Source organism: Bactrocera tryoni, chromosome 2, assembly GCF_016617805.1.
Source record: "Bactrocera tryoni isolate S06 chromosome 2, CSIRO_BtryS06_freeze2, whole genome shotgun sequence".
In the NCBI taxonomy this organism is placed as follows: Eukaryota; Metazoa; Arthropoda; class Insecta; order Diptera; family Tephritidae; genus Bactrocera; species Bactrocera tryoni.
This window is the reverse complement of record NC_052500.1, coordinates 32,937,795-32,959,843: the sequence shown is the minus strand read 5'-3', so window position 1 is coordinate 32,959,843 and position 22,049 is coordinate 32,937,795.

The following is a 22,049-nucleotide window of genomic DNA, read 5'->3' as shown; positions in this document are numbered from 1 at the left end:
GCAATTTTACTAGTATTGTTAAAGTAGTCAACCAGGATCCAAAAATAAGTGCCCCAAAATAAGCGGAACACGTCGAAAGATGTTGCAATATAAGTGTTATTCCTGGAACAATAAGAAATGTTCTACATGACAATGGATTTTATGGCAGAGGAGCACGCAGAAAACCACTAATTTCAGCCAAGAACTGTAAACTTCGCCTTGAGTTGGCTAAAGCCCATCTAGACAAGGATATAAACTTTTGGAAACGTATTTTATTTACTGACGAAAGTAAGTATATTATTTTCGGAAGTGATGGCCGTTGCAAAGCTTGGAGAAAACCAAATACTGTGCTTGATCCAAAGAATATTATGCCCACAGTTAAACATGGTGGCGGTAACGTTATGGTTTGGTTTGCCATTGCGTCGCCTGGAGTGAGTCGTTTGTTTTTTGTCAAGGGTAATATGGACCGTTATCAATACGAAACCATATTGGAACCAAATCTGAAGCCATCTGTTGATAACTTGGTTTTGGTAAATTAATGGATTTTCCAATAAGATAACGACTCGAAGCATACTGCGCCTCACCGTCTTCAAGCTGTCATTGATGCCTAAGGTGGACTGACCAAAAACTAAAAGATAACAAATTACCATTTTATTTATAATTTATTTTGAAGAATACATACTAAGAATTTGGGGCTGTATGTACACTTTTTTCCCATGAATTTTTAATGTTTTTGTTATTGTTTACCTTATTATGTAAGTGAATTCCTTTCTTATTTTATAATTAAACTAACTTAAAAGTGCCTTAGATATTGACATATTTTTTTTTTAATTTTCTTCGCAAACTCCATAAAACTCATGAATTAAGGGGTGTATGTAGACTTTTTTCCTTGACTGTATATTCTCTTGACCTTGTTTCACTCGGATAACTACATGCATGGATTTTACCTACAAGAAATTGAATATTTGAATTTTCAGCTTTTCCGAACATTATCCTTGGTCTAAATACGCCAATTTGTATAATTTTCAAACAACATTTTCGGAAGAATAAATAAAATATTGACTATAAAAACGAATAAGACCTTGAGAATTTTCTAACTGTCCCATATTTGTTTTGCTTTGGATTTGTAAATAAATAAGCTTACAATAAAGTATATACATACTAATATCTATATTTATATATAGATATATAATCCATTCGAGGTTCCCTACTTTTTAATAGAAAAAACATATAAACTTCAAATTTAATGGGGAATGTTTATTATCATCCGAAAGGGCATTCTTTGGCATTTGTTTTTTGAAAATTATCTCCTTCAAATGTTGGCCTCGGCTACGATTCAGACGGTCCATTCGTTGAGTGCAATTTTTGATGACTCGTTCGAGTTTTTCGACTTGAAACTGGCGAATGACACGTGTGTTATTTTGCCCCACGGCTTGAATCGGAGTGGGATTGTCCGCATAGACTTTAGACTTTACATATCCCCAGAGGAAAAGGTGTGATATTACACACGATCTTGGTGGGCAATCGACCGTTCCAAAACGTCAAATTATCTGCTCACCGAAGTGTTTTCTCAATAAAATCATTAATTGATGTGGTGTTTGGAAAGTGTCGCCGCCTTGTTGAAATCAAATATCGCCGAGGTCACGAACTTCAATTTTAAATATTAATTAGCCGGTAATCATGGTGCGATAACCGTCGCCATTGACGGTTATGTTCTCACCCTCATCATTTTTGAAGAAATATTGACCGATTATTCCACTGGCCTACACACTACACTAAACCGTTGTTTTCTGGATGAAATTACTTGAATCTCTTCAGGTTGTCTTTCGTCTCAAAAGCGGCAATTTCACTTGTTTATACACCATTGAGCCAGGAATTGGTCTGATCGCTGAACAAAATTTGGCTTGAAAACGTCATTCTTCTTTGATATTTTCAAGAGCCCATAGATCGAAACAATGCCGCTTGGAAAGGTCGAGCGGTTTCAGTTATTTCACAAGCTGTATTTTTTACACTTTCAATTTAAGTAATTCCATACGTCAGCCAAGTTGCTGAGAACAAATGAATGAGAATGAATGCTTGGTCTCAATATGGGCGATGGCGTTCCAAATAATACGCTTAGTAGGTTGGTTATTTTGACCATAAGTTGAGTGAATCGGGTGAAACACACTCTTTGCAGAACGTGAAAAAGTTGAAAGACTTGTAAACGTTGTTTAGGCGTAAGTTGTTCTATGCTAAATACCAAACAATCCTGAAAAAAAATAACATTACAGTTTGACAGGACTCAGTCGTGATCTGTCAAAAAATGGCTACTGAAAAAGTATTACTACTTGGATCACTCGTTATAAGTTGAAAAGTTTATTAAGGTGTTAAAAATAAAGAAGGACAAAATAAGTGCCGTTTAACAGATTTAAAATACTTTATGCGGCGGAAAACATGAATAGTTTATTTATAAAAATATGGGCACATTAGTAAAGTCGAATAAATTCGTATGTTTTTTTTAGTATTTTACAATACGTAGCATACAATTCTGATGTATTTGACATTTATCCAGTACCGATAATTTTATGTAGTTTATCGCACTGGAACTTTTTATATCCAACTTTCTAATATACATAGTCGTCTCTGTTCTCATTGACTACTCTCGTTGTCTTTTTCCATATATGTACATATGTATGTGAACTTTGGGGTGTCTGTTAAATAATCTTATTTTATATTTATTAATTTTTTTGTTCTTTGCAAACGCCCGAATTTTAGTTTTGGTACCAAAATGATTCTACTCCGCTTTCTTAAAACAAACGGTAGCAAATTCCTTCGGTTAATTAAATTTGTAAGTCATTTCAAAGCAATCTAAGGTTTGAAAAGGGTATCTGAAAATTATTCTCAATTGGTTTATGTTTTAAATAACCATGTGAATATAATACAGTAGAGGTCATCCTAAACCTCTCACCGCTCCATATAATTAACGAATAGACAGCGAAGCTTACAGTGCTGGTCTTGGCAACAGAAGGATATGGAAAAGAGAGAATAATTTCGTCTCAACAAATGAAGGTCTTAGGAGAAGCTACACTTTTTCTTCCAAGAGACGGCGATACAAAGAGGGTAAGCTTCACGAAGAAGTTTAAGTTACTTTCGGCAGTGAGGCAGACTGGAGTGATTCCACACCTGATCTACTACTGAGGGTCATCACTATTGGGTGATAAACGGACGGCTCGAAGACACCGGAGAACATTGGATCAGGCATTGCGGGATCGCATACCAAGCCTCTCATACCCATGGGATGTTGGAGCATTTTTAAAGCAGAAGTTTTTGCAATAAGTCTTCTTCTTCTTATTTACTGTCGTAGCAACCGCTTACGCGTTTATAGCCGAGTTAACAACAGCGCGCCTGTCGTTTTTCTTTTCGCAAGGTCCTCTTATAGAAGACTGTTCCTTTTTGGTTTAGCTCTGCAGCTCGAATTTTTTTCTCCAGAAGTAGGTTGAAGAAGTCACATGAAAGAAGTCACCTTTGCTGAAACCTCGTATAGTATCGAACAGCTCGTTGAGGTCCTTCCTGATCCTGACGGAGCTTTTGGTGTTGCTCAACGTCAGCTTACACAGCCGTATTAGTTTTGCGGGCGTACCAATTTAAAACATCGCTGCTCTCCTTTTCGTGCTGTCAAAAGCAGCTTTGAAATCGACGAAGAGGTATTGCGTGTCGATTCTCCTTTCACGGGTCTTTTCCTGAATTTACCGACTGTTCCGCCAAAGATACCTTTCTTGCCCGCAATGGCGTTAAAGTCGACAAGCACGTTTTTGACATTGTGGCGGGGGCAGCTCTCAAAGGTGCGTTCCAACCGCTCATTGAAGGCGTCTTTGGTCACATCGTCCTTCTCTTCCGACGGGCGTGGGCGCAAGTCAGCGATATGTTGAAGTACTTTGCTTTGCGTGAATGACAGTAGTCGTCGACGGAGTTTCTCTCCCACCACGAATTCTACACCGAACTGCGCTCCTTTATATGGCCACTGTAGTAAAATGCCAAGGACCTACTCCCTTCAGTCCTTGTCCCGTCCATCGCATTTCTTGGACGTCGGTGATGTCAGCCTTCAATATAAAGAGGAAATCAACCAGGTAGGTAGCGGCACCTTCCTAATTAAGAACCGGACATTCCAGGTACATGCCCTCAAATCGTAATCCTTATTTCGTTTGCCATTATCGTCATCAAAAGGGGTTATTATCTTTCGAGGATAAGCTTTTGGGTGTATTTGGGATGGATTTGGGACAATAGACCCCATGTCGCGGTGCAAACCTCATCTAGTTTTTATTCTATTCGATTATGTTTTATGAAATTATTTGTTACGTTGAACATAAAGTAGCGATCTTGTTCTAGTCTGAGGCCGTTTTTGACAAATGTTTACGTCATTTTGCTTTGCAACCTCACTTGGTGTTGAAAATAATTTCCTTGCGAAGGCTTACCGTGACAAAGATGGCACTGCAGACTTTTATCAAAATAAGACAAAATATATTAGTTAGCCAACTATAGTAACTATAAAGGACAATTTTCATTCTAATCCAGTAAAAAAATCAACTACCACTACAAACAAAATGTAATACTGTGTACACAGGATTCTCAAGGAAATAGCCAACAGCAAACGCGCACGAAACCAAATGACAATTGAAATTGAATTTAGTGAAATTTTCTTATTTTTATGTAAATTCGCCGCCAAAACGAAATGACTGTCGAACGAAGAAGAAAGAGGGCAGCAGTAGAATCACGGGTTGGTAGTAAAATAAATGACGAGGAAGCGCAGCGATTTTTTTCGCAGCCAAGCAAAAACAAATAAGTATAAAATGTAGTCGTTGGAGTGGCGTTCAAATGAAAATGAAATCAAATAAAATTCAATTTAAGGAGACAACACAACGCGCAGTTTGTGTGTGTGGGGATGTAGCAACGCTGGTTGGCGGAGGTGTGGCGCACTTGAAATATATGTTTGCATATACCTATGTGTGAGTACATAGGTTTCGCTTTTGCGTGTTAAACGCACTTGCAAATGAACATGCTCGCACACACATACTTATACACATACATGCATGCAAGTGTGTGTGTTTGCCTGCTCGCCACATTAGAATGCGCACGAAAGTAAACCATCGCACTTATCGCCCGCTCCAGTTGCGCGGTGGCGTGTCGCTGCTTGCTGGTTGCTGGCGTGTTGAATCAGCAACTCATGCGTTCAAATTGCTCCACATTTAGCGGGACAGTTGCGATGATATTTTTTCGCATCCGCCCGACACATTTGCCTTTGCCGGCAAAGTACTTGAGCGTTCATTTAGCTTTCAAACTCCTCCGCCGGCTCTTCAATTTAGCGTCACCAGCTGTTCGTTTGTTCGGCTGTGGCTCCACAAAGCGGTTGGATTTCATTTCACGCTGAAAGTGCCGGAGTCTTCACTTTACTTGCGCCACCTTCTTCGCTATATGCTTGCGCCTTTGTCCATATGTTACAACTTATGTTTGCACATATTTATGAGTGTCTGTGTGTGTGTGTGTGTATGAGTATATGGTTGGCAGGTGGTGTTCTCTCATTAGTCCCGCATTCGCCTAGCAGACGATGTCATGAAGTTTATATGCCATTAATAAACCTTTTATTTCACATTATGATATGTGCATATACCCTCTACGAAATAAGTTCCATAGTGTTAACTGTTTTAGATTGGTAAGATTTTTTTTTTAATATTTGGGTAAGATTGTGCGAAAATGTTTTTTTTGATTAGCTCAGGACCAGGATCCTCTGCTAATATACCAACCTCTTGAATCTTTCCATAAATTTATGGAATTCTGCCGAGTTGTTCTTCTATTTCGCTGTTTTGCGCCAATTGGAGATTCCAAGTGTAGCCAGGTCCTTCTCCACCTAATACTTCCAGCGGAGTGGAAGTCTTCGTCTTCCTCTGCTTCCCCAATGCGCAAAGAACCATAAATTTTTTGCAGAACCTTTTTTTCGAAAAATCGTAACGCCGGCGCATCAGATGTTGTCATCGTCCATGCCCCTGCACCATATAGCAGAACTGCGATGATGAGTGACTTATAGAATTTAGTCTTTATTTGTTGAGAGAGGACTTTACTTCCCTATTTCCTACTCAGTCCGAAGGAGCATCCGTTGGCGAGGGTTATTCTGCGTTGAATTTCGAGGCTGACGTTGTTGTTGCTGTTAATGTTGGTTGCAAGATAGACGAAATTATTATTATTATTTCGAAGATGTGACTGTCAAGAATGACGTGGGAACCAAATATAGAGTGCAAAGACTGTTTGTTTGATGACAGCAGATATTTCATCTTGCCCTCGTCCACTACCAGACCCATTTGCTTCACTTCTTTGTCCAATCTGGAGAAAGCAGAGCTAACGGCGCGGTTGTTATGGCCAATGACATCGGCGTATGCCGGCAGTTGAGCACTGCCGGAGAGTCATGTCCGTATGTCCCATGTCGATATTCAGAAGTTTTAAGATGCCTTTAATCTTCAGTTTTAACAGTGATGCAATGTGGTTTTGGAAATAATCACTGAAGAGTTGGTATATTTTACTCATACTGTGCAATGCTCTTCTTTATACTCTTGAGTCCACAAAATGAACCAAACAAATAATAACAGCAAAAAGATTGAATTAAAGGAGTCTGGTTCTGCTGGAAAAATGTCGGAAGGAACAGGTAATTCCCTGAAGAGGGTAGCCTTTGCAACGGGCCAGAAAGTAATCGAAAGGGCGGGCACTAAGTCTAGAACTGAAGCCGAGTCTAGCTTCAGGAAGGCAACAGCATCAGCAACAGCCGGGACCAAACCTTGTAGCCAAAGTATGGCTATACAAAAGTACAACTGCTAGTAGAGCGTGTGCCAAAGACATTTATTTCCTAACACCAAAAGGTCAAAAGAATTTTTTGCAGCTTTTAGGGGCGATTTGTTAAGTCTCTCAAGAACCTTTCTATAAAAAATGTAAGATACAAATCTTCAAATATTCAACATATTTGGAGTCGCAATTCATCTGAATTTGCTAAAGGGCTAGACGCTATCGTGCGAGGAGTGTATACATTTTGTGATTACAAGGAGAATTTGTTATATCTTATTTTTTTTGTGTCTTTTTATTTTTTGCTTTCTCCAGCCTGTCAACTGTTCTTTTACTACTTGGAAAATTGAGGCAACGGAGCAACCGCACTTTGGCACATCTGAAGGCATGTGTTATCGAGCGCGTGCTGCTGGAACACTACGCACTTACATATACAATATGTATAATATATTTACTGAAGCCCTGTAGGATTCTTTTCTTTCAGCTCTGAGTCTTGGTGAAAAGACTTAGCACTTTACTATAACTCCACAAGCTCCAACTAAACTTGATCTGGGTTCCCGGCCACAGGAACATGTTCTGTTAAAAAAAAGCAGACGAGTTGGCAAAGGCAGGAGCTTTCCTCAATGAATCCGAGGCGGAGCTAATACCAAGCCCGCTGGGATCGATCAAAGGAGAGATCAATAGACAATTTCAACAAATTGCAAACAACAGGTGGAAAAACATAACAAAATGCGTCACAACTAAACAATTATGGCCAACATATGACAGGAAAGGAACCAACGACTTATTGAATAAGTCAAGAAAAAGTATTCACAGAATAACAGCTACTACAACAGGGCACTGGCCATTTGAGGAACATGCGTCCAAAATAGGTATGCCCTACAACGACATCTGCCGTGGCTGCGGAGTAGCAGGGAACAAGGAAAAAATCTTCCACTTTCTCTGCGAATGCTCAGCTCTAGCACAGATCCGACACAAAACACTCGGAATCCACCAAGCTCCAAACCTTGAATGAATTTCCACCAGAAGCATATCGGACATACATAAGTAGTTTCATCGAAACCTCAAAATGGTTTGAGAGAGAAGGCGAAACAGATACAGGAGGTTCTACGAACAGTGTATCAAAATGGCACATCAAGTGCTAATTGATCCCGATAGGGCTGCACTCCTACCTACCTACCTACTATAACTCCTACTTTGATATATGATTGTTGAAACGTCAAAGTTTTGAAAGTAGCGAATCGAATAAACAACTGGTCTAAATTAGAGGGATAAAGTAGTAATTAGAGGTAGAGCGATGTCTCTTCTGTGAAGAAAGCAGAGCTTTGAGAAAGGCGAAATGGGACGGCGCGGAGGGATAACCTGAAGTTATTGGGTCCAAATACTTTAATTGAAACTGTATACAGTTCATTTCTTACTAGTCTGTAGGTTCATCTTTTCCGACAGGGTAGATTCAGTTCTAGTCCTTTGTTTTGTATGTTCGTACAGTGTAGGCGTTTTTGTCTGTGTTTTAAAATGTTTGGTAAATTGAATTTCAAGATTTATAACGTTGCAGTTTGTTGATTCGCTTCCGCATTGCTGGCAAATTGCTGCGGCATAGCGCGCTTCTGCGGTTAAAGCACCCACGAGCGCTTGCCAGCTAGTAATAAGACGTAACCGTTTCAAACGAATGTGCTTAGGCGTGTGCTTTTACCAAAATTATAAATGCTTTTGTGCTGAGTATGATGGCGGAAAGGCGCTCAACAGGCACCTTTTAAATTTGAAATTTTCATAGAAATGAAAACGAAAAAATACAACGGAACTATTAGGCGCATTTGTAATGGCCTTAACTGCTTTGTAGCTTCCGAGTTCATTTGCACTAATCGACTCTCTAACACCAATCATAAATGCTGCTTGCGAAGGTATGCAATCGATAACTTGCTCCGCAAGTACGGGCGATAGTGAATAGTGTTTCTTAAATGAAAGTGTTAAAAGGTTTTTTTGCTGGTTAGAAACAAAATTAAATGTGTGGTACTTCACTTAAAAGCATTTTTCTACAAAGTAAGTAAAAACCACCAGTCTAAGTGTGTTCCCCTTGCCATGCTAAGGGTTTAGCTATCTTGCCTAACCCAGCCTATGTATGTAGAAATCATAGTGGCAGTATTATGGCCAGACCGATTTAAATCAATGTTATATCAATTTAGAAATGATAAATTTTAAACTGTTTTTTCAGCTACGAGGGTTGGAAGTACACAGGTGGTCCCGAGTACGTTGGTTTATCTTTAAAGAGACCGAGTACGGAGTACATATTACAAATTTGGTCCATTTTTCCTGTTGCTCTAAGCCTCATTTACGATAAGCTATGGCGAGTTAGCGCTGGCGGTGAGAATTGGTTACCCAAAGCCACGATTCGATTGCTATGTGTACTACCCGAAGTTTGTTTGTCATGAGAACCACATAAACTGGTTTGAAAAGTGTTTCTTATAGTGTTCTATATTTTTTGAGTTATTTGTTCAAATATCATATCTCTACTACATATACTTACATAAAGACCGGCCAAGAAACCTGAGCAGCAGAGCTTGGAAATGTTTGAATTTTAGATTTTTATCGTTTTTGTCACTTTAAAGGAACTTTACTTCCGCTTAGGATGGTAGATAGTGTTCCTCAGGGAACAACACTACGTATTAATTGCCGTCCATTACGAACATCTCAGTATTAACTGAGATAGTAGCGCATCGTCTAAAGTATAAAAATCACAATCACTTTTTTAAATGGCTAAATGGTCGATACTAACAGAGAACGTCTTTAAACAGCTTATAACGTAGGTCCACTGTGAACCGATCACAAATTTGTTAAGGCGGCTAATGTCAGTTTCGTCTATGTCTGTTGATTCGATGAAAGCATGACTGCCAGTTCCGCAACTCTGCTATAACAGACATACAAACGAGTCTGATTATGAGGTAGCTTGATGCTACTTGTATAACTAGTGAGAATAGACACTCCTTGACTAACTTTGAGCCCATACTGAAGCTTAATTCTGCGAAAATAAATTTGGCTTTCCATTCATTAGCGATAGGTGTTTAGAGATTTCTGTACGACATTGTAGCTTAGCTTCTAATTGCGAAAGGAGGTATCCTCAAGCTGAGTGCAATGCGGTTGCCGTTGTGAATAACTTCTCTTTGTCAGAAGCTCACTTTTACAGAAACATATAAAGTGCATCTGAAGGACAGAATTACTAAGCTTCGGTACATTCATATACATATGTTGTTGCTATGTGATTCCTAATGTTTGTCTTCCAATTAATTTGTTTGTTATCCTATGTATATCTTCAACTACTTGCAAGTAAGTGGTACTACCAAGAAGAGTGTAGTATCATCAGCTGATAGCTACATAATTTTGTTGTTTTTGTACTAGTTTTTTGAGACAAGTTAATCAGTAACATATGCTATGGATGTCAGTGCCCAATATATACGGTCTTTCAACAGAGTTTCGAGCGTGCAAAGAGGTGATTGTAGGACTTACGTCTGCGAGGTCCGCGTGAGTTTTTCCTATTTACAAAAATAACGAGAATCTTAAAAGGCCGTCGTTTTACAGAATAGATAAAAGTCGTTAAAAGAGCTAAAGGTCATCCCAAAAATCTAGTTTGAGAAGTGTTTCGACGTTTGGAAGAAGCGCTGCCATGAGTGTAAATATCGAATGGAGACTGTTTGCAAGGCGACAACCTTAATGTAGACAACTGAATAAATATTTTTTTCAACAAAAAGAAAATGCCCAATGATGAACACACACTAGGATTCTGACTTGCAAATGTGATTAGATGATCACTCTCTCGGGCACATTCTTTGCAAAAAGAAAAAAACAATAAATAATAATAACAATTCCGGTTATTACTATCGGTTATAGAAATCTACAATATTACTATATTGCTGAAAACTACTTCCGTATCTAAAAAGGACATTATTACTTTCGATAAGTTACAATTTTTGCTGAAATATGGTTTGAACTGCTTTCTTGAAAACGTGTCAGGTCGTCTACAAAATTGTTCATATTGGGGAGTGACCTTATATGTATTGTACAAACGATTATACACAGATATTGGTCTTTTCAAAAAAGCCACTAATATATTAAGTACTAATTTCGTTTGCACCTTTTCATTCTTTAAAGTGTATATTTGCATGACATTTGAAAGGCTTATCTTTAAGTACTCACTAGCAGTCGTTTATCGAACGTACAAGCCCGTAACGTTTAACGGAAATACGCAGATTTCCACCCACAAGCTTAGCCGAGTGGATCTGCATATATTTCCCGCAAATATGGAACACCATTAGTGCTAAAAATTATTATGGCAAACACGAAATGAACGAGTTCGCCAATGTCTATGGTAAATGTAATCACTTTCATGCACAGTGGTTCATTAGGGAACTTATACTGGTATATTCTTTAATATAATGCTGGTAAAAGTGAAATGAGTGTCTATATCTCTTAAAGTACAATGCTGAGAAGTACGCAGATGATGTTGACATTTTTGTACCCTCACAACAAACTTGCTAAGGAGAGTATTATAGTTTTGTTCACATAACGGTTGTTTGTAAGTCCTAAAACTAAAAGAGTCAGATATAGGGTTATATATACCAAAGTGATCAGGGTGACGAGTAGAGTCGAAATCCGGATGTCTGTCTGTCCGTCCGTCCGTGCAAGCTGTAACTTGAGTAAAAATTTAGATATCATGATGAAACTTGGTACACGTATTCCTTGGCTCCATAAGAAGGTTAAGTTCGAAGATGGGCAAAATCGGCCAACTGCCACGCCCACAAAATGGTGGAAACCAAAAACCTATAAAGTGTCATAACTAAGCCATAAATAAAGATATTAAAGAAATTTGGCACAAAGGATCGCATTAGGGAGGGGCATATTTGGACGCAATTCTTTAGAAAAGTGGGCGTGGCCCCGCCCCCTACTAAGTTTTTTGTACATATCTCGGAAACTACTATAGCTTTGTCAACCAAACTCTATAGAGTCGTTTTCTTCAGACATTTCCATATACAGTTCAAAACGAAAGAAATCGGATAATAACCACGCCCACCTCCCATACAAAGGTTATGTTGAAAATCACTAAAAGTGCGTTAACGGACTAACAAAAAACGTCAGAAACACTAAATTTTACGGAAGAAATTGCAGAAGGAAGCTGCATCCAGGCTTTTTTTTTTAAATTGAAAATGGGCGTGGCCTCGCCCACTTATGGACCAAAAACCATATCTCAGGAACTACTTAACCGATTTCAATGAAATTCAGTATATAATATTTTCTTAACACCCTGATCACATGTACGAAATATAGGTGCAATCGGTTCACAACCACGCCTTCTTCCAATATAACGCTATTTTTAATTCCATCTAATGCCTTTTCTGTATAATACGACTATATACATTAGGAATCAATGATGATATAATAGTGATGATTATAAAGTTTTTTGAAACTAATATCATAAATATACCTGGCTGTCTCCGGATCGAAAAACTACCAACCAGATCGATCATGTTGTGATAGATGGAAGACACGTCTCCAGTGTTTTAGATGTGCGTGCGCTCCGAGGTCCTAACATCGACTCGGACCACTATCTTGTTGCAGCTAAGATTCGCACTCGCCTCTGTGCAGCAAAAACGCATGCCAACAAACACAAGGAAGGTTCGATGTCGAGAAGCTTCAATCACAACAGACAGCCGAGCGATTTTCTACTCGGCTTGCACTCCTGCTCTCTGAGAGCACTAGTCAACAACTCGGTATAAGGGAACTGTGGGACGGCATTTCAAATTCCTTACGTACAGCTGCAACCGAAACCATTGGTTTTCGGAAAGAGCAAAAGAACAGCTGGTACGACGAAGGAGTGCCGTGTCGCAGCGGAGAGAAAACAGGCTGCCTACCTCGCAACGTTACGATCGACCACTACACGTGCGGGATGGGATAGATACCGAGAGTTGAAGAGGGAAGCGAGACGCATTTGCACAGAAGAAGAAAGAGGCCGAAATGCGTGAGTACGAAGAGCTTGATAAGCTGGCCGGCAGGGGTACTGCTCGAAAATTCTACGAAAAAATGCGGCAGCTTACAGAAGGTTTCAAGACCGGAGCATACTCTTGTAGAACCCCCAAAGGTGATCTAGTCACTGATGCCCAGAGCATAGTTAAATTATGGAGGGAACACTTCTCCAGCCTGCTGAATGGCAGTGAATGCACAACACCAGGAGAAGGAGAACCCGATTCCCCAATCGATGACGATGGAGCAGACGTTCCATTACCCGACCATGAAGAAGTTCGAATAGCAATTGCCCGCCTCAAGAACAACAAAGCGGCAGGGGCCGACGGACTACCGGCCGAGCTATTCAAACACGGCGGCGAAGAACTAATAGGGAGCATGCATCAGCTTCTTTGTAAAATATGGTCGGACGAGAGCATGCCCAACGATTGGAGTTTAAGTCTGCTATGCCCAATCCATAAAAAAGGAGACCCCACAATCTGCGCCAACTACCGTGGGATTAGCCTGCTCAGCATCGCATATAGGGTTCTATCGAGCGTATTGTGTGAAAGATTAAAGCCCACCGTCAACAAACTGATTGGACCTTATCAGTGTGGCTTCAGACCTGGAAAATCAACAACCGACCAGATATTCACCATGCGCCAAATCTTGGAAAAGACCCGTGAAAGGAGAATCGACACACACCACCTCTTCGTCGATTTCAAAGCTGCTTTCGACAGCACGAAAAGGAGCTGCCTTTATGCCGCGATGTCTGAATTTGGTATCCCCGCAAAACTAATACGGCTGTGTAAACTGACGTTGAACAACACGAAAAGTTCCGTCAGAATCGGGAAGAACCTCTCCGAGCCGTTCGATACCAAACGAGGTTTCAGACAAGGCGACTCTCTATCGTGCGACTTCTTCAACCTGCTCCTGGAGAAAATAGTTCGAGCTGCAGAACTAAACAGAGAAGGTACCATCTTCTATAAGATTGTACAGCTGCTGGCGTATGCCGACGATATTGATATCATCGGCCTCAACACCCGCGTCGTTAGTTCTGCTTTCTCTAGGCTGGACAAGGAAGCACAGAAAATGGGTCTGGTAGTGAACGAGGGCAAAACGAAATATCTCCTGTCATCAAACAAACAGTCGTCGCACTCGCGACTTGGCTCTCACGTCACTGTTGACAGTCATAACTTTGAAGTTGTAGATATTTTCGTCTATTTAGGAACCAGCATTAACACCACTAATAATGTCAGCCTGGAAATCCAACGCAGGATTGCTCTTGCCAACAGGTGCTACTTCGGACTGAGTAGGCAATTGAAAAGTAAAGTCCTCTCTCGACGAACAAAAGCCCAACTCTATAAGTCACTCATAATTCCCGTCCTGCTATATGGTGCATAGTCTTGGACGATGTCAACAACGGATGAGTCGACGTTGCGAGTTTTCGACAGAAAAGTTCTGCGAAAGATTTATGGTCCTTGCGCGTTAGCCACGGCGAATACCGCATTCGATGGAACGATGAGCTGTACGAGATATACGACGACATTGACATAGTTCAGCGAATTAAAAGGCAGCGGCTACGCTGGCTAGGTCATGTTGTCCGGATGGATGAAAACACTCCAGCTCTGAAAGTATTCGACGCAGTACCCGCCGGGGGAAGCAGAGGAAGAGGAAGACCTCCACTCCGTTGGAAGGACCAAGTGGAGAAGGACTTGGCTTTGCTTGGAATATCCAATTGGCTCCACGTAGCGAAAAGAAGAAACGACTGGCGCGCTGTTGTTAACTCGGTTATAATCGCGTAAGCGGTGTCTACGCCAATTAAGAAGAAGAAGAAGAATATCATAAATTTAATATTTCAGTTTAGGTATTGTTTGGACTGATTTAAGAAATATTTTGCAGCGAAGCCACTTGGAAAAAATTGGTCATTTCTCTCATTTATTTAAATGCTTTTTTATTTAATTTCAGTGATGTAATATTGGCACATTTAAGTATGGGTATCAAGTTAAGATTTCTTAAAAATCATTAGGGTAAACAAGGTTTAACTTGCCGGGAGGTTAAATCAAGTAAGGTTGCTACTTCAAATACATAAAATCAATACAACCATGTTATATTGGGGTTAGTGTATCGTACTTCGGTTATTTTAAGAGTATTCTAAATAATAAATGGAACCTTCGCCGTTTTTATGTGCTTCGACAGTCTGTGTGGTGGCCGGCGATACCGACAATAGAATCTCGGCTAAAAGAAAGAAATCGAACCCACACTTAGTCAGTTACTTAAGTGAGCCATTAGCGGTACGTCGTGTTAAGTTGATTTTGCTTCCTTTCACACCCAGCCAGACGGCGATGACGCGATTACAAAAAATCGCACAAACTCATTCAAGCCAGTGCGATATTAAAGCTTAACTGTAAATGCCCACATAAAACAAGAGCGAATGCTTCTGAAAGTATTCAAGTTGGTATATGAGCGCATATGAACGTCTGCGCTAAGCTTATCGGCTGCACACGGCAACCGGGGGCAGTGGGTATAGCACACTTTTAGGCTTTTAGTAGCGTTGAATTTATGTGCCGAGCGAAAGAGCGTTGTGACGAGTTATGCGTTGTGTAAGCGGAAAGGTGAGACGAATGAAGCGCAGAGGGCTGCGTGGGAATGCTTAGCCGCACCGTATGGCTTTCGACTCGCCCGTCTAGGTCATTGCGGCACAAAAGTTTTCGGTTATGGTTTTTCTGTTCGATTCGCTTGAATACAGTTCATTGACCATTGTGATTTATTTTTATATTTCGCTTTTATTTGACTTTTTCACATTGTTTTTGGTTTTATTTTGAGTTGCAAACGATACAACGTTAATTTAATGTTGTTTGGTCAACTTTGTAGCTTTGGTTTGGCTTGCAATTAAAGTTAATATTTAATAAATAAGTTTAACCATGAATGGGTCATTAAGATTTATGGCGGCATAACAGGCAATCGAAAAGTTATGTTAAATGAAAATATAAATGCAGATGACTCATGGAATCTTTTGGCTTTACGATTAAAATAGCGAGATTTTTCAGAGCTTCGCTGAGTACATACATACATATATTGCGAAATTAATATTTTAGCGCATTCATCCTAAATGTATGCTTTAATGCATCGTCATAGTACTCGTTTACTATATGAAAACAAGTAAGGAAGGGCTAAGTTCGGGTGTCACCGAACATTTTATACTCTCGCATGGTAAAGTGATAATCGAGATTTCATAATACGTCATTTACATATTTTTCAAATACCGTATTTTTGTAAAGTTTTATTCCGCTATCATCATTGGTTCCTAATGTTTATACTCGTATTATACTGGTGAGAAGGCATCAGATGGAATTCAAAATAGCTTTATATTGGAAGAAGGCGTGGTTGTGAACCGATTTCAACCCATATTTCGTACATGTCATCAGGGTGTTAAGAAAATATTATATACCGAATTTCATTGAAATCGGTCTAGTAGTTACCGAGATATGGTTTTTGGTCCATAAGTGGGCGGCGCCACGCCCATTTTCAATTTAAAAAAAACGCCTGGGTGCAACTTCCTTCTGCCATTTCTTCCGTAAAATTTAGTGTTTCTGACGTTTTTTGTTAGTCGGTTAACGCACTTTTAGTGATTTTCAACATAACCTTTGTATGGGAGGTGGGCGTGGTTATTATCCGATTTATTCCATTTTTAAACTGTATATAGAAATGCCTGAAGGAAACGACTTTATAGAGTTTGGTTGACATAGCTATAGTAGTTTCCGAGATATGTAAAAAAAACTTAGTAGGGGGCGGGGCCACGCCCACTTTTCCAAAACAATTGCGTCCAAATATGCCCCTCCCTAATGCGATCCTTTGTGCCAAATTTCACTTTAATATCTTTATTTATGGCTTAGTTATATGACACTTTATAGGTTTTCGGTTTCCGCCATTTTGTGGGCGTGGCAGTGGGCCGATTTTGCCCATCTTCGAACTTAACCTTCTTATGGAGCCAAGGAATACGTGTATCAAGTTTCATCATGATATCTCAATTTTTACTCAAGTTACAGCTTGTTTTAACGGACGGACGGACAGACGGACGGACAGACAGACATCCGGATTTCGACTCTACTCGTCGCCCTGATCACTTTGGTATATATAACCCTATATCTGACTCTTTTAGTTTTAGGACTTACAAACAACCGTTATGTGAACAAAACTATAATACTGTCGTTAGCAACATTGTTGCGAGAGTATAATAACAGTAAACAGTTTTAGAATTGTACTTATGACAAGCGAAGGAAAATTATGGCAGTAAAACACACACATAATTTATATATTTCGATGAGTCGGTAGCGTTGTTGTGGTTCAGCTGATTTTCTTCTTTGTGCTCTATTCGTTTTGACGGTTTTTTCCTTAAGGTTTGCGTCCATACCTTTTCTGTGAAAGTTAATCTTTTTCATGTGAAAATTTTATTAGCGTTATCGGTTATTTGGAGCAGTGAAAGAGAAAAGAAAAGCTTTTGGTACATTCTGTATTCAAATCAAACTTCATGGTTGGAATTCTCATTGACAATTCTCACTTGAAGGTTAAAAATTGATTGAACTATGGCATATAAACGTAAGCTGGTAACTTCTTCTTCTTTTTTAATTTTAATTTAATATAGCCGAGTTCACAACAGCGCGCCAGTCATTTTTTCTTTTCGCAAGGTGGCGCTAATTGGAGATTTCAAGCGAAGCCAGGTCCTTTTCCAACTGATCTTCGGAGTGGAGGTTTTTCTCTTCCTCTGCTTCCCCCGGATTGTAGAGTGTTTATGTCCATTCGAACGACATAACTTAGCCAGCGTATCCGCTGTCTTTTAATTGCCTGAACTATGTCAATTTCGTCGTATATCTCGTACAGATCATCGTTCCATCGACTGCGATATTCGCCGTTGCCAATGCGCAAAGGACCATAAATCTTCCGCAGAACTATTCTCTCGAAAACTCGTAACGCAGACTGATCACATGTTGCTGTCTGTTTGTTTGATGATTTGAGATATTTCATCTTGCTTTCGTTCACTACTGGAGCCATTTGATTCGCTTATTTGTCCATCTTGGAGCAAACAGTACTAGCGGATCGATGTCATCGGTGTACGTCAGCAGCTGTACACTCTTATAAAAGGTTGTGCCTTCTCGATTCAGCTCTGCTGCTCGAATTATGTTCTCCATGATATATTGCAGTAGTCGCACGATAGGGAGTCGCCTTGTTTGTAACTTCCTTTGGTATTTGGGAGAGGTCCTAAGATTACTCGGCCGTTCATCGAAGCGTTACTTGATATGAGACGTCAATTCAAAGTTTAACTGAATAAATTAAGATAGCTCGTAGCGTCTATGTGTAGTTTAGTCTGAAAAGTTTGAATAATATTGTGATCCATGGCAAAGATTAAGGACTAATGAACTAAAATCAAACGGACATGGAAAATACCTTCAGAATTTGTTAGAAACCCGGCTATTTTGCAGTTAATTCTTGATGTGAGCCAAGCTCAGTTGGTTAGCCACCCAAAACTCGAGTTTAGGAAATGTTTTTCACGATGCTCTGAGGCAAGCCTATGAAATGTAATTAGTATATGTATATGGTAATTACTGCAAGCCATCTAACGGTTGAAGTATCGTTTAATTACGCAACAGCGCTACCAGAGATTTCTGTTAAGGGGTCAGTAGGGTAATCTTTAAAAAAATTTTTTTGTTTGCATCTTTTGTTCCCTTATACCCTTAGAATTAATGTAGAAACATACTTAGCCATTGGCAGGTTTCGAAAAAGTCCTAAAAATAATAATACCGCTCGACGTTTTGAGCGCTCGGAGTGCACACCTCAAACTTTAAACGCGTTTTTCTCAAAAGACACTTTTTTAAACTGGCGGACATGATTCCGGTCAAACTACTCAACCGATTTGCTTAATTTTTTTTTAAATGTTCACATATCGCCTGGCTATCGTCCCTATTAGAGTCAGAAGTTTTTATAACTTATTGACAATGTTATAACAAAATTTATGTAAAACGAATATGAGGAAAAATTAAAAAAAAAAAAACGTTAATTATTATTTTGTTTATCAACATTTTTTCATGACTCTAGTAGGGACAATAACCATTCACGTACTTTTTAAGAATAAATTGGGTTTCTGTGTTTCAGATGATCATGAGAAATCGTGTCCGCCAGTGAAAAAACGCATCTCATTCACCCAGCCATTTCTCCGATAGGTGTAATCAAAAAATCAATCAATCAATCAAATAATCAAAATCCGAAAAAATTTGTTTTTACACTCCACGATATACCTCATGATATGTGAAAAAGGTTCTATTGTAGAATAAAAATTTCTATGAAAAAATGTTAAGAAAACAGGCCAGATTACTTTACTGACTTCTTAATGTTTCTATTAGTTTCTTGAGGCCGAATTGAAAATTTTAACAGAAACTGTTGTGTACGTGTGATCGTTCAACGCTCTGGAGAGTATTTGTTAGTTTTTTCGTAAATTCTTTCAATGTATTCGAGTGCCGGCAGCCCTGACTTGCTACATACTCAATATAGGTAAATGTCAAACACATGTGATTACTCTGACAGGTGATTGACAGGTATTACTCTAGAAAATTGAATATTTTAGGCAAGTTTTGAGTACCGTTTATCAGTTTTTTGTGGCTTGTGAATTTTATTTGGTATTTTCAGCGGGGGTAAGGTTTCTTCACTTTTACCGGTGGAGTTGTGTCCTTTGATGAAATTACTTGTAAATGTATAAACTAAGCTTTCTTATCATGTACGAGTAGTAACACGCTATGTAGCATTTATCGGTAAGAAATAAGCCAGCTTGTGGCTTTTCCTACATTTAGCAGATGCACACGAGTTCCTTTTGAGAGGAAATTGCAAAAATGTGGTTGTCAATGAGTTCAAGGATTGAGTCATTAGAATTATTAATTTTTTCTGGTAAATTATAACCAAGTATTACTAAGAGGTCAATCTCTACACTAATATTATTAGTTTTATGTGCTTGAACTCAACTGTATAATTATTTAAATTCTCAAAATTAATATTTAATTTATAAATATATATTATCAGTATTAGTATCAAATACTCCTTCTTCTCCTTGATGAAAAAGAAGTAGAAAGGTTATTTTGTTATGTATATTATTGCAGTTCGGCACATATACCCATCTACAAACACACACCCACTCACTCCCCCACACTCACCGGAATTTCAGAAATAGTCGCCTGCATGCATACAAATAGTACAGTTGCTTATTGTGCACGTATTGACCTCGGGCGTTTATTTTAATTAAGTAATGCCAATATACACTGCAAATATTTAACATAACTTCTTTACCGTGCCCCCTGCCCCACACTTGCGCTTGCCTTTGTGTAAGTTATGGCGGAATTTGTGGGCAACGACTACTTGAAAGGAGTAATAGCAGAAAAATCGACCGCATTTCAAGAAATTAATGAAAATAGACGCGCAGATATTTGCAACAACAACAACTGCGCACCCTTGTTAGTGTATTTGTGCGCCGCTGTGTGCGTGTATGTGTACAGAATGTATCGGAAATGGAATTCAATTGACTCACGTCTCAGTTGGCGCGCGTACGCAACGCAACTGCAGGCACTTAGTACTTGAACCACTTGACTGGGGAGAAATCAGAGAAGCGCTTCAATGCCAGCCAAGCGTTACAATGTTGTTAATATTTAGTTGCACAACGGCGGCAGATGCTTCTCGGTTAAATTGTTAGTAAACTACGCTTGACGAAGCATTGCAGTGTTGTTGTGCTGTTTTTATACAGTTACAACTACGTGGATAGGTATATGTATAGTATGTAAATACATATGTATATATTATATATACGGTACTTTATTCGCATTCGCATGAAGTGACCACTTTTCCGCGCTTTTGGCATTTTTGCAGCTGCAATATTGCTACAATTTTCCTATCTAGAGAAGCAGAAAACTAAATTGAATTGCGTGCTGCATATTAGATGGCGAAAGTGTGTGGAAAAAGCCAAGAATTAAGCCAGCAAAATGAACGTGAAAATTACTAGTAAATTTAGAGAAATTATTTTAAGCTTAGAAGTCGCTTAAGTCACAAAAATATACCATAACCGAAGAACACCTGAAATCAGCAACAGTCCACGACATCGCTTTGACAAATTATCTATCCTTTATTTTGCGCTAGCTAGCGAGCTCGATGCTTCGCACGAATTCTATCTAAATGTCCATATTGTACCAGATTGCCCAAAAAAAACAAATATTCTGCTCTAACAGATTTTTTCCGTTCCAAAGAAAAATCAATTTATTCACGTATTCAGTTATTAAAATCTATAAAATAATCAGGGCTATGGTAAGGAGTGATCCTAGTAGAGTTAGTTTTTCTAATAGCCTTTTTCCGACAGATCACGAGTGAGTCGCGACAGGCTGTCATGTTACGTTCAGTCCACGTCCGGCACGCAGTGTAGAAAATACAGCAGCCGTAGCTGAGAGTGTACACGAAAACCGGGGAGAGTCGTTTCGGCCCTGTTCGCATTAACTCGTACTGGCGTATGGAACCACTTAGGGCATTTTACGTCAAGATCTTAAATTGAAAACGTACAAAATACAACGTGTGAAAGAACTGTAGCCGCTCGACCTTCCCAAGCGACATCGCTTCACTCTGCATGATCCCCATTTCTGGCTCAATGGGTATGTAAGGAATCCAAATTGCTGCATTTGGGACGAAGAGCTACGTAAAGAGATTCAAAAGCTGCCATTTCATCTAGAAAAGACAACAGCTTGGTGCGGTTTGTGGGTCGCTGGAATCATCGGTCCATATTTCTTCAAATGAAAATCAGAATTGGTTTGCCATTTTGACAACTATGCCAATCTCTCTTGGATTCGGCAACACCCCGGAATAATCTTGATAGACATATCATATTTTAGCCTTTCACAATATCATCGTAATACTTTTCAAAAAACCACATTAAAAATTTATTAGCATTGAAGAAAGTAGTGTTATCACTTTAGTGAGGTATCCATATACTCTTTTGTGTCAAACCTAGCTAACTGACTATAATGATGATTTCACACATTCGTGTGAAATTTTTGACAAGAGAGTCATAAAGGCAGCGAACAGATGAACGAATTTGTTGCAGTTTTGTTAAATAATTTATAGCTGAACAATATTTGTAATTACTTCCGTTGAAGAAGTCCCTTATTCGTTTTTTGCTTTGATCGTAGTATATAATATTTGACGAATATTATATTATATTATATTAGCCAGTATTGGGCTGTTACTATTTGGCTAATAAC